The following is a 6,143-nucleotide window of genomic DNA, read 5'->3' as shown; positions in this document are numbered from 1 at the left end:
AACTTATGCTTTGAATCAGTTACCTTGTTGTTTGTGCTTTCTTTTTTTGTGTGTGTATTCTTTTATTTATTTATATATATATATATATATATATAAATATATATATATATATATATATATATATTTATATATATATATATTATTATTAACTACTGTCTGTACCTGTTAGGCTAAATAATATTTTTACTGCAATAGTCTCACGTTTGTTAAATGCACTCATATGTTTTCTTGGAGTTCAACAATGAGATTGAAATTTTATGTCTAAATAGTAGGAATAGCCTCCTGGTTTAAAAAGATTGAGCACCTTAAAATCTGTCTAATGACCAGAAGTGAGTAAATCCTGGGCCTGATAAAAAGAGAACTGTCTGCAATGTCAAATGTGAATTGCATCTAAATCCAAATTTGGTTTAACTTTTAAAATGCAAAGGAAAAGGTCAGAGGATACACTGAAAATGATTACCTGTGTTTTTGTGTTTGTTAAATAAAGGTTTAAATGTATTAGCAAAGTACAGATTCAACTTTCTGTTGCTATTCAGAAAATTTCCCAACTTCTCTGGAATTTGCTTCTGTATTATGATGCATTGTGAAAGCAAAGCTCACAGTTTTCTTTTGCATTTGACACTTGGCTGTAGCTTTGTGTGCATAGATCATTCATGTTACATGTCAGATATAATAAACAGTTATTGTTATATTGTTATTCAAATGAAAGAATTTCCAACATGTAAATAGTAATCAAACAAATAAACATGGCTGCCTCACCTCAGTATACTGTCCAGTATAATTACACAAAATTAATATTTTTTCTTTAACTTATCAGATGTCTAACACTAACAATACAACTGATGCACACAAATATAGCAGCTCACCAGTTGGATGCATTTCTGTCTGACCAATATTTATCCTCAATGCTGGAAGGCCATAACAAATACACAGTAAATAGGACTTTTCACCCTCAATTTCACCAGCTGTGGACCCTTGAGTGCAGGGTGACTGATAGTTGAGAATCCAACAAAAGCCAGCATCCAGATGAACAAGAGTTTCTGCTGTCAAATGTGATGAGTGGAAACCGAAGCTTGAGCAGGGGTTACAACCGGTGAAGCATGGACAGTGTTTATCATTCTTTTATGTCCCACACACAAACATTCACATCTTTCTCAACACTTCCTTCTGACACAGACATGCATCATTCAGGCCATTCAGGTGTTGTTTATTGGAATCAGTTGTTACATTATCTGTAAGAAACACCCTTTTATGATCTTGTCAGACAGGCTTAAATAAAGGAGGCAACCCGTATGGTCTGTGCCCTGTTGTGAGAATACCATTTGAAAGCAAGCTTGTTCAGACAGCTGCTGTCTGGCTATAGAAAAACAGCCTATTATAATAAACCCAAAGAGCCTCTGTCAGCTCTGTCTAGCACTGTCTAGATGGAGTCCTTCTCCATTCATGCCTCAAAGTGACATTCAAAATCAGAACTCCAATTAGGATCCATAGAAAAATTGCCAATGTAATTCTCATTAGATGTACAGGCCTTGATGTGGGACTGTAGTTCTTTTAGCTGGCATAATTAGCAATAGATCACAAGCAGTGTTCTTAAGAAGGGGTTAATGTTACTAAGCTTAAGGATTAGACAGGATTTATATGTAGTCTTATTTTTTTTTTCTTTTTAGATGTATAAGTGCATTGGATTGGAAGCCTGGAAAACTGGGTTGGATTGCTGAGTTTATAAATCAAACCAGGTACTGGAGAGGCATCCCTGCTTTCAAATCACTCCTTCAGCGTCCATGTAAACAAGTCAGCTGGACTCTCTGATCAGACTGATTTCAGTCAGATAAAAGAAATATTTATTTATGTAAACGTAGCTTTTGATCATCCTCATTGCAATATCGGAAAATCCCCTATATGCAAATAAGTCAAGACAGGATTCACATGCTTTTTCATTATCCTTTTAGGAAAACAAAGACTATTTTTAGACGGACATTTAATAAAGATTTCTCAAAACAAAAAGAACTTAAATGTACAGGAAATAACACCCATCTCTCTTAGGAGCAATAAAGATGACAGTTATGGTGTTGAGCAGCAAAACATCTTACAACATTTAATCTAGAGGTTTTGGAATACTGAGGACAACTAAATTGCTCAGGCGACCATCTTTGTATTTTGATTAGTCTATAAAACATATTGACAAATTAGAATGATCTAATAGAGTTTTACAGTGTTTCTCTGTTTATATGATGTACATCATATTTAGTTTTTATCATAATCACTGATTAACTGATTTTACCAGCCATGGTATTAGGTGAGTGTTAGGCCAGTTTTAGGGGGTCTGAAGCCAACAAAAAATGTTCTTAAGCCCCCTTAAAAAATTATGAATTTATTCATTTTATTATTGTCATATTGGTGATTCTTTGAGCTGTGTTCAGCGATGTCTGGAACACAGCTCAGTGAAGTTTCCCATTTGAAGTCCCTGCAGCCAAATCCAGTCTATTTATCATTGATTCACGTTTTCATTCCCACCAGTCACTCTGACTGCAGCTGTAGCTGATTTTAACGTTATGAGTCCATGATCTAAATGGATACACAGGGAGTTTTTTTTTAATAATGCTTAAATTAAGCAGTAGCCACTAACTCCAGCTGGTTAACAGCAAAAACTTGGAGAGTATTGAGTTGCTTCCTGTTTTACAAATAGAATACAGGGTGTGCAGAATTATTAGGCAAGTTGTATTTTTGAGGATTAATTTTATTATAGAACAACAACTATGTTCGCAATGAACACAAAAGACTCATAAATATCAAAGCTGAATATTTTTGGAAGTTGGAGCTTTTTTTTTTGTTTTAGTATCTTAGGAGGATATCTGTGTGTGCAGGTGACTATTACTGTGCATAATTATTAGGCAACTTAACAAAAACCAAATATACAGTGTGTGCAGAATTATTAGGCAAATGAGTATTTTGATCACATCATCCTCTTTATGCATGTTGTTCTACTCCAACCCGTACAGGCTTGAAAGCCTACTACCAAATAAGCATATCTGGTGATATGCATCTCTGTAATGAGAAGGGGTGTGGTCTAATGACATCAACACCCTATATCAGGTGTGCATAATTATTAGGCAACTTCCATTCCTTTGGCAAAATGGGTCAGAAGAGAGATTTGACGGACTCTGAAAAGTCAAAAATAGTGAGATGTCTTGCAGAGGGATGCAGCACTCTTAAAATTGCCAATCTTTTCAGGCGTGATCATCAAACAATCAAGCGTTTCATTCAAAATAGTCAACAGGGTCGCAAGAAGCGCGTTGAAAAAACAAGGCGCAAAATAACTGCCCATGAACTGAGGAAAATCAAGCGTGAAGCTGCCAAGATGCCATTGGCCACCAGCTTTGCCATATTTCAGATCTGCAACATCACTGGAGTGCCAAGAAGCACAAGGTGTGCAATACTCAGGGATATGGCCAAGGTAAGGAAGGCTGAAAAACGACCACCACTGAACAAGACACACAAGATAAAACGTCAAGACTGGGCCAAGAAATATCATAAGACTGATTTTTCTAAGGTTTTATGGACTGATGAAATGAGACTGAGTCTTGATGGGCCAGATGGATGGGCCCGTGGCTGGATCAGTACAGGGCAGAGAGCGCCACTCCGACTCAGACGCCAGCAAGGTGGAGGTGGGATAATGGTATGGGCTAGTATCATCAAAGATGAGCTTGTGGGACCTTTTCGGGTTGAGGATGGAGTCAAGCTCAACTCCCAGTCCTACTGCCAGTTTCTGGAAGACACCTTCAAGCAGTGGTACAGGAAGAAGTCAGCATCGTTCAAGAAAAACATGATTTTCATGCAGGACAATGCTCCATCACACGCATCCAAGTACTCCACTGTGTGGCTGGCCAGAAAAGGTCTAAAAGAAGAAAAAATAATGACATGGCCTCCTTGTTCACCTGATCTTAACCCCATAGAGAACCTGTGGTCCCTCATCAAATGTGAGTTCTACAGGGAGGGAAAACAGTACACCTCTCTGAACAGTGTCTGGGAGGCTGTGGTTGCTGCTGCACGCAATGTTGACCGTGAACAGATCAAGACACTGACAGAATCTATGGATGGCAGGCTTTTGAGTGTCCTCGCAAAGAAAGGTGGTTTTATTGGTCACTGATTTGTTTTTGTTTTGTTTTTGAATGCCAGAAATGTATATTTGTAAATTTTGAGTTGTTATATTGGTTTCCCTGGTGAAAATAAATAAGTGAAATGGGTATATATTTGGTTTTTGTTAAGTTGCCTAATAATTATGCACAGTAATAGTCACCTGCACACACAGATATCCTCCTAAGATACTAAAACTAAAACAGCCCCAGTACAACTTCCAAAAATATTCAGCTTTGATATTTATGAGTCTTTTGTGTTCATTGCGAACATAGTTGTTGTTCTATAATAAAATTAATCCTCAAAAATACAACTTGCCTAATAATTCTGCACACACTGTAGATAATTTTTATTAGTATTTATTTTAGTTTCATAGTATATTTTCTTTTTATCTTTATTTTGTTTTATAAAAAACATTCTAAGTTAACAATACACTTTCCAGTCAGGCTGATTACCAGTCATACTTGCCTGATCTCTGTTTCACATATTCTTTAATCTCACAGTCTAACCATGGTGTCCAGTTGTGTTTTTGAGCACAAACTTCTTTGCTGGAGCATGTTTACACCACAGATGTGAAAATTTCCTCAAAAGTCTGTAGAGCATTATCAGCATTATGTTATGTTGTTTCTGATGATGTGATGGTGCATTCTCCCACAAAACTAAATATAAATGTTATTGGTGAGTTAGCTCTGAAAATGGAGATTTCAGTTCTTTAGCTGTTATCGTCAATGAAAAGAAAAACATGCAACAGGCTGCTTGTGGTGTTGTGGTTAGCCGCATCGCAGTTCAGTCTTGGCTGGAGCCTTTTTTATATGGACTTTGTGTGCACAAAGACTTCCTCTTACTTTCCAAAAAACAAAAAAAAAAAAAAAAAAAAAAAAGCATGCTAACTGATGAGTCTGCATTGATTCTAAAAGTGAATGTGAGTGACCCCAAATAGGAAAAAGCAGGTATAGAAAATCGATAGATAATTTGCAGGTCTTTTCATCTAAGAGGAAGTGGAATTAGGATTTATGTGTCTGTTCTATCCAAACATTTAGCATGTATATCATTACATCCAGAAGAACTCGGCAGGAACATGACGTCATGGTAATTTTCCATTTATTCCACATCGCTTTCTTGGGAAATAGCAGCTTTAATGGTGAACTCTGACAAAGTAAAATCTCCATTGTTAATACTTAGATGCAGCAATAATGAGACTCACTATTCCAGAAGATTTGCCAGTGAAGAAGCTGCACAGTTCTGTGGTGTGGAGTTTCTATTTTCTCCCAGTTAGAGCTTCAGTTGTCTGCACACATCAGAAAGCATGCATGTTAGGTTAATTGGTGATTCTAAACTTACCTTAGAAGAATGCGCACATGTTCATGGTTGTTTGTCTCACATATCTTTATGTTGGCTCTTTGATAGAGAGGCAAATTATGTAGGGTGAACCCTGCCTCTTGCCTGATAGCAGCTGGGATAGGCTTACACTTGTGCTACATGGTGTTTATTTATTTATTTTTTCATTTTATTTCAGTAACTGCAGTGTGTCTATTCAGCAGCCAGTTGATAATATTGATGAAAAACACATGCAGAGTAAAAGAAAAAATTAATAAAGGCTGCAGGAAACAATGGGATTTGTTATTGTGGGAGGCTTGATTCTACAGCATCTTATTTGGTGGATTTTCATGCATTGTCTCCAAATGCATACATTTTATGCAGAAGCATTTTTTTTACTAAAAAAACAGAGCTTGACTGAAGCTGACAATAAAAATGTGTTGATTGGGATTTTTGTGCATCTTTTGGAATTCATGGATAAATAGACCAACAGCTCAGTCAGTGCAGCATCTCATTTGATTAATGTTCACATTAATGGGGAAATTAATGCAGAAGCCAAGCTATATTTAAAATTCATTTCATCCAATTAATATCACTAAAGGTATTTTTCTAGCACTGACATGATGTTAATCCCGACCTAACACTGTAAAAGTTAAGCCATATGCCTGTAGATATATGTTATTATGAAACCA

This window comes from Melanotaenia boesemani, chromosome 8, assembly GCF_017639745.1.
Source record: "Melanotaenia boesemani isolate fMelBoe1 chromosome 8, fMelBoe1.pri, whole genome shotgun sequence".
Classification (NCBI taxonomy): domain Eukaryota; kingdom Metazoa; phylum Chordata; class Actinopteri; order Atheriniformes; family Melanotaeniidae; genus Melanotaenia; species Melanotaenia boesemani.
This window is presented reverse-complemented; position numbering follows the sequence as displayed.